This window comes from Ciconia boyciana, chromosome 1 (assembly GCF_034638445.1).
Source record: "Ciconia boyciana chromosome 1, ASM3463844v1, whole genome shotgun sequence".
In the NCBI taxonomy this organism is placed as follows: Eukaryota; Metazoa; Chordata; class Aves; order Ciconiiformes; family Ciconiidae; genus Ciconia; species Ciconia boyciana.
Window position 1 is genome coordinate 216,913,017 of NC_132934.1, and position 8,376 is coordinate 216,921,392.

Here is an 8,376-nt window from a genome sequence, read left to right on the forward strand (position 1 = left end):
GATTATGACATCTGAGTCCCTTGACAGACATCTAAATTCCCCTAGGGCATCTACACCTACATGGGCTGGAGGCTGTGACTCAGGTCTTCTGGGAGACGCACAGTCCTGCTACATAGTGAGCTGAACCTCTTCAGTCTCCATCAACTGTATTGACTAGATCTCCACTAGTTGCAAAAGGACCATCAGCCACCAGCTCACATGGTGATGTCTACATTTAAATATCTTAAAATCATAGAATCATTTAGTTTGGAAAACACCCTTAAGATAATAAAGTCCAACTGTAAACCTAGCACTCCCAAGTTCACCACCAAACCATGTCCCTAAGCACCATACCTACACGTTTTTTCAATACTTCCAGGGATGGTGACTCAACCACTTCCCCAGTCCCGTTCCAGTGCTTGATAACCCTTTTGGTGAAGAAATTTTTCCTAATATCCAATTTAAACCTCCCCTGGCGCAACTTGAGGCCATTTCCTCTCGTCCTATCACTTGTTACCTGGGAGAAGAGACCGACCCCACCTCTCTACAACCTCCTTTCAGGTAGCTGTAGAGAGCAATAAGGTCTCCCCTCAGCCTCCTTTCCTCCAGGCTAAACAACCCCAGTTCCCTCAGCCGCTCCCCATCAGCCTTGTTCTCCAGACCCTTCCCCAGCTTCGTTGCCCTTCTCTGGACACGCTCCAGCCCCTCAATGTCTCTCTTGTAGTGAGGGGCCCAAAACTGAACACAGCATTCGAGGTGCGGCCTCACCAGTGCCGAGTACAGGGGCACGATCACTGCCCTAGTCCTGCTGGCCACACTATTCCTGATACAAGCCAGAGTTTAATCTTAATCCAGAGCTAAAGACTTGAGTCAATTGCCTAAACATATGCAGCTAGTTTGGTCTATGGCAAGAAACTGGTGCCATTTGGGATGTTCCTGGGGATTGGGCTACATCAATACAGAGTTTTCAGGTATGATACAGGATAGAAAGGAAACCTAGCTATTCTTGAGTATCAGCTGGAGGCCAGGCAGCATACCCCAGGGTATCTCGAAGGCAACTGAACACCAGTTTGTGGGCATCCAGTCAAACCCACTGTTGATAAGAAGTCAGAATTAGTTTGAAAAACAGGCACTTGCTTTAACTGGTTGATATGTTATATCTGCTCTCTGAAGTCTACTGTCAGTTTGCCCTCTTAAACACTAATCAAAACCAGAAATCAAGATGACCTGCTTTCAGCCAGGAAGGTTTTGCACAACTCTCTGTCTGTGCACATCCAATGTCACGTTATCTGTTTTTCTTCTTTTCCCGCAGTGTAATTGCTTTTCCAACCTCCTGCTTCCTTAGGCTGCTCATGAGAAGGCTTTTGACTAAATGCAATAAAAGTGCAATGACATCACGTGTTTGTGCACTACAGAATGTGTCATTTCATTCGTTTTGCATCATGCACTTCCTATTGCTCCTCAGTAGACCTCTGGACTCACCCACACAAAATATTCTCAGATGTCTCCTAGCAGAGTACCTGAGTGCTGCATGGTTAAACAAACCACTTACTGAGGTCTGTGGAGCAATGCTTTCAGCATCTCATGGCCCAAATGTTTTTTTTTCTTACCACTTCTTATTTCACAACTCGCCTGTTGGGATTTTGGTGTTGTGCAAGAGTTGTTATGGGAATAAAGTCTTATCTCAAAGAAAGATTTTGCTTTATTTGGATCAAATAAGATAAGTACACCTCCCTAACTTTCCTCCTCCAATAATAATAAAAAAGCTTTATTCACTTAATAAAGGCCTAAAAAACATAGCTAAGTTTTGCAAACAAACATCCAAAACTCCCTTGCTTTTCCACTGCACTGTTTCAGATACCCCCACAAATTAGAATTAAAGACACAACATACTATCCACATTGGGAAGCTATGGCAATCATTTTTCTGGTTCAGGCAGTGCAGTTTTTGAAGATATCTCAGCCATAAGTGACTGAGATCAAGTTACGATCTGTTCACCAGCCAAGCCCTCACAACTCTCTATACCTCTCGCTGTTTGTGAAGTAGTTTAAACCATCTTCATGTTTTACTTGACAAATGGGACAGGCTAAGTCTACATCCAGTATCATTTACATCCTGACTAGGGATAATTTATTAGGTCACGAGGCTCAGCTCCATGGCAGCTGCTCCTATCCCCTTTCTGCTGTCTTGCTTTGCAGAGCTCCCAAATGCGCTCCTCGAGATCCCTCGTACTTTCTCTCAAGAATGAGGTTACAAAACCTGGCAAAGTTTTCCAGCCAGACACTGTGAGAGAGTTCAGAGGGGATGCAGCAGCAACTGGGAAAGGTGTGAAAAATGGGACCTTTGCAGAAAGGTTATGAGAATTGGTTCACAGTGGAAGGGGGAGAATTAAAGCATATAAACAGAAAGGGATGTTTTAAATATTCTGAATCAGCAGGGAAGAAGGAAGAAACACACAGAAAATGTAAGTCAAATGTTGGGTGGATTTTTACAGTCTCAGTGGTGGCGTAGATGTAAATGTATGTTGGGATCAACCCTGAACCCGGGGGACCCAGCAGAGACTGCTTCCTGGAAGAGGCTTTATGCATGGGGAAAGGAGCAGACGCTTTCCCATCAGTTTGGACTTACAGATGGTGGAATGTGAATTATTCAGGACTTCTGAGACAACTCTAATTATCCTGGAGGGTTTTCAGATCAGCCTGAGTGCCTGAATCCTTCTTGTTCTGCGAATGAAAAATCTGCTTGTTTCTCCAAGGACAATTCAACCGGGATATCCAAGCTCCTGCTTGGGAGCAACCCTTAGGTGGGACAGTTTCATTCACACCATTTCAGTGACAATACTGCTGCTGTTGGCACTCGCTTTTTGCTCTACAAATGGTACCAACAACACATATGGGACTGGCAATGACATCAGGTGATGCTCAGCAGGTTTGATGCATCCAGCAACTTTTTGGACTGTGCTCAGAGGACAACCTGGGTGAAAGTCAGTGACACCTTCAAAAGTGAGGCTTTGTACAGAGTATTCATTCTTTTAATGCATTTCTTGCTTTTTCATCCCCAGCTGTTCTGTTTACTCCATCCTGACCACTGCCGCCTTCTCCCTCTGTTCTTCACTGGATTCTTCTCATCTGTTCCAAGCTGTCTGTCCCAAACAGGACATAAACCCAACGAAGTTTGATCCTAAGCTGAACTTTTGAACTGTATTATGTTTGAGTGGAGTGGAGATTAGGTCAAGGGAATTTATGCCCCCATATTTCATTGAGAGATGAGGCTTCTCTTCCTTGTTTATTATTCCTAAAACATTTAAATTTTTAGACGTAATATTATTGATTAGAAAAAAATCTGCTCTAATTGGAACAGCCATTTCAATCTACCAAAATATAATATCAGCCAAGTCTGTGCTCTAAAGGATGCAGGCAAGCATGAATTATGGGCTGGCACTGTGTCAAAAATGCAGCTATTGTTCTCAAAAACAGGATGCAGACCAAGGGGAAATGGTGTCTGGTCTTGACTGTTCATAGTATAGGCATTAAAAAAAACCCCATAGTCCAACTGAAAAGGTAGAAGGTCAAATTTTCATGGGAGAATTTTTTTTTTTATTTTCCTGTATCTGTTGATTTCCACCATGTAAGGGTCTGGATCACCAAGCACAGATAAAAGTATTTGTTTCATCCATCAGCTTGTGGAGTGTGTTATCCACAGCACACACAAAAGACTTCAAAGCAGCACCTGATACCTTATATGGAAAGTTCCTTTTAAGCCAGATTTTTTTTATCTGAACCTAAATAAAATTCACTTAAAAATCAATGCACCCTTTGGACCTAAGTGGAGAAAGAAGAACAGTTTTTCTGCATTCCTCAGGTGAGCACTTGTCCACATTACAGTCACACTAAGAGTTCTGCAGGGATCAGGACTGCCCTGTGCTAGGTGTGTGTCAAAAAATATCTGAAGAGCTTCCAGTCCAACCTAACCAAAAATGGGTGGAGAGAAGCACAGCCTGGCTCCTTCCATAGATGGGGAGGACCTGCATAAGTCCCTCCAAGCACACAGGGAAACTATGCAAGGTGACTCCATTTGGAGTATCCTTTATCCAGTAAATATCTGCTTGCATATAGCTCTCATGCTGCAGTGTGTGTCGGTAATCACACTCCATTTTTGTAACAAAATGTATTTTGCATTGGCCAAGGGTGAAAACATGCACAAGGCAGGGGTTCTGCACTAACCCCAAGGCATACACAACTTTGCTGAATTTCCTTGCAATGGCCATTCCCTCTCTCTCCACATCCCCTGGGGTAGGAGCTAAACTTGAGGCTTCCAGTTTAGCAACCAGACCAACCAGCTCCCTGGCCAAAGCTGGGCTGAATGGAGCTTCCCTGTATTGTTCTGCTGGCCGGACAGCTGCCCTCCTCCCTCTGTTCAGTTGAGAAAACCCATGTGTGGCTCCCAAAAGGGAGCTGGGCCCCTAGGTTGTTATGAGAGAGAGCACCTTTCTCTGGTTTAGCAACACTTGGATAACATTTAAGAGCAGCTCCTCATTGCAATGGAGGGAAGGAGAGAGGGATGGAGCAGTGAAAACAACCCCAAGGGGCTTGGCAGCAGCCTCTCCAGGATGCTCTTGGATTCGGCAGTAGGGAATAAATCATGTTTTCCCCAAACCCAGGCTACTCGGTGCTACCGTTTTCCTTTCATGCAGTAACGTGTCACAAATCATGTCTATAACTCAACCCTCTATCAGGCTATGAGTACATTCCTCCAGTAAGGAAACAGCCCCCTGAGGAGGGTTGCTCCAGACAAGTCCTGTGCCAGGGAAAATGCTTCTGGGAAAAAGCATTGGACAACCCTCCCCAGCAGCTCTGTCTTTCTCTTTGACCTCCCCAAATATATGTCTCCACAGACGGGTACAGACAGATGTATATTTGCTCCACCCGAGCACTGAGCTGGTCGGCCACAAGCCAGCTCTGGCTGGGATCTGCATGGCTTCATGTGCCTGAGCTCACAGCTTCCACCAAGGAGTTTTCATGGGCACACAGCCCCCAGACAGCGTTGTCTCATGCCCTACCAGTGTCTCTCTATGTTGACAAGCCCGAAGTGAAGTCAAAGTCTGAAGAGCCAGGAGGTGACGTAGCTGTCCTACAGCGCTCCCCACTATTAAATTAGGAAAACGCCTAATAAAACTGGAACCAGCCAGTCCCTCAGTCCACTTGGGCTGGCAGCGATGACTCAGTAGCCAGATAGATCACTCTGATGTGTAGTGCTGCTTTTACCCAACACAAAGAAAGCCCAGAAAGGGCAGCACAGCGTGCTAGCATGGCTCACCATGTCTGATTTGGGGAACGGTCCAAAGATTGTAGCTAACTTCACAAACCCAGGATAGCTAAGCCCAGGCTACCTGCCCTGCACTGTGCGTGGGGAGGGATAGGCACCCATTCAGCCACAATGGGTTGAATCATGTTTTGGCCATGCCTTGTGCTCACAGGGAAGCTGCAGCAAGCTGAAGAGGGGTGTATCTTGGTCTCTGTGTCTGCATTAATCTTTGGTTTTGGCTCGTGTTATCTTCACAAGCTAGTCCGATGGGCAGCTGGGATGTGAGGGATGAGTCTTTGCTATATAGCATGCATGATTAGTCAACACAAGCAGCCCCATTTCCCTTTAGGGTCCTGGAGAATGCTGTGGCTTTTGCAGGATAGCAATGCTCTGGTGAAGAATTAGGTTTGGTGCCTGTGGATGAAGGAACAAGTAATGATGGAGCCAGTTTTGCAGTCAATTCACATAAATCAGTGGGTGTCCCGCCTAAGGACTGCATTGGGTGCGGTCCATTCCTTCCCAGTGAGGAACAGTGACCCAGACCTCGCCGGGCTTTTCATTGCCTCTGCAATATTATGGTTACACTCCAGCAAAGCAAAGAGGTAGATGGGACAGGGATGAGGCTCAAGTGTTCCCTGGAAGCAGACCACAGCCCTTTGCTCACTGTGTCCTGGAGAGGGGAGATAGGCTGGGAGGGGTGCAGAGAGGCTGTTCAGCAGCCCAGGGGAGGGTTTTTTGGCTGATTCAGCAACGTTACTCATGCAGACTCTTTGGCTGCCCGCTCCTGACTGGGGCTGTTTAACAGATAAGCAGTTCCCTGATTATCAGCTGCAGAAGTGATAGTCGATTTAACAAGCCAAATATTACATTTTTCTCACACTGGGAGGATTTTCCTTATTGGTTAGGCTTGGAAAACAGCCAAAGGGGCATGAAAAATCAGCCGGGGTGCGGGCAGAAGGTATGCAAGGTAGCAGACACTCTTTGCCTGGGGTACCTTCAGGTATTCAGCCTCAACTTGCAAAGTGCCAGGTAGTGCAAGGACAATCTGACCCGTCTGGGGTGCATGCGGATGTAAGCTGCAGGACAGTGGTTTTCATCGTTTTTTCTGTTGTCACTGTTTTTTCTCTACCCAATTACTGACGGTGATTGCAAGGCAAAACAAACAGCCTTCCTTCTGGCATAGCTTACCTTTGGCTGTGTCCTTGCTCCCCACTCAGGTGGCTCTGGCTTGCTGCAGAGCTAGTGGGATGTCTGTTGTTCAATTTTCCCATAAATTCTGTCTTGAATCACAGTTCACATGAATTGTATCGCTGGGAGGGCAGAGGTCTGGAGGAGAACAAGTAGCTGTCATCACTAGATAATAATGGAAATCACAGCCAATTAATAATTATTATTCATTGATTTACAGCATTTAAATTAATTATCAGTGTTCGAATAGCTAAGCCCCTTTCATCTAAGGTTGCCCAAAACACTGCACTCCTATGTAATTACTGGGCTCTTGTAAAATATTGAAACTGAGCCTTGGAGGAGTTAATTGAGTGTAGAAGTGTAGGTGGAAATTAATGTAGAAGCTGTGACTCACAGTCACTTGCTCGTATCCCTGTATTGTTTGCATTGCTTGTACTGTTTGTAGAGCTCCGATTTCTGAAAACTGGCCACTTTAGCCAGCCTGTAGAAATAAACAACAACCTAGAATTAAAATCAGAGAAATAAATACCCTAAATACTAACCAATACGTATAAATAACAGTTACCCGACATCCCAAGTATGAAAGGTTGTGCATGTTGGAGAGGTTGCTCTTCACAATAAGGTTAATTGATGGCATAACCAAAAAAGGGCCACTTGGGGTTTTGGTTGCGTATCCAAACAGAGGGCGGCAAGACTCCAGCCAGGGCACCACTGCCAAGTCAGACGGGAAATTTGAGAACCCGTTAAGGAAGCTAAAGGAGCACGAGGGGAACTACAAATTAAAACGAGACAATAGGACACTGTTCTTGCAGAAGGAAGAAAACAGTGCTTGTACATACACAGTATTTACTTAAGATCTCTTAAGCTACTTATGCTGCTATGGCATGAAATATATGACAAGCTGTTACAGGGTCCATGGCATACAGATAGGTATTTTTAGCCCATTCCATGTGAGATAGATAGAAAAATCCAGTTTTGAAAGATTTTCAGCCTGAACCCCAACTGCAGAAGACAGCTTTCAGTGGGACAACTGTGGTTATTGTATAGAAAGTTTTTGAACAAGACGTCATATACAATTGAGTTGCATATGGTCTTCGTTGAGCATTTTGCATATGGGTAAAGTATCATCAGTTTGTGAGAAGGTACCATGGAAATGAGGAGAAATAACAGCCTCAGTCATCAGGCCTGCTGACTTAACTCAACCCAACGTGCCAACATGATCCCAGAACCACATAGGTGCCTCCATCTTATCTCATTCAGCAAAATCAAGGGAAGGGTCACTGTGCATGATCCTACTCAGCTGGGACAAGAGGAAGCGGGGTGGAGCTTTGATCACATACACTCATGGACTCGAGAGGCCTCATCACACAGACACATGGCTCTAACAAGGCTGAGGAGGTCTTATTTCTTTTTTCTAAAAAAACACATCAGGCTGACCTGAAATCATGGCTGAAGCTAGGCTGTATGTCCTGCCAAATTTCAACATGAAAATTTGCATGAATAACCACAGAAAGCCAGCATGAAGCTGCTGACATCACTGATGACTGACAATGACACAGGTGACAGCTCCTCTGATGCCACTGACAGAGGTGTTGTCATGGGGCAGCCTGGTCCAGGGGTGCAGATCTCATGCCAAGGCAGGGCCCAGAAAGGCAGACACAGCATCTCAGTGCCCATCTCCCACCTCCAAGCATGAATCCAGATGGCTGTGCTACCAGGCACTCTGGAAAGGAGAAGAAGGAGAAGGAGAAGGAGAAGGAGAAGGAGAAGGAGAAGGAGAAGGAGAAGGAGAAGGAGAAGGAGAAGGAGAAGGAGAAGGAGAAGGAGAAGGAGAAGGAGAAGGAGAAGGAGAAGGAGAAGGAGAAGGAGAAGGAGAAGGAGAAGAAGGAGGAGAAGAAGGAGGAG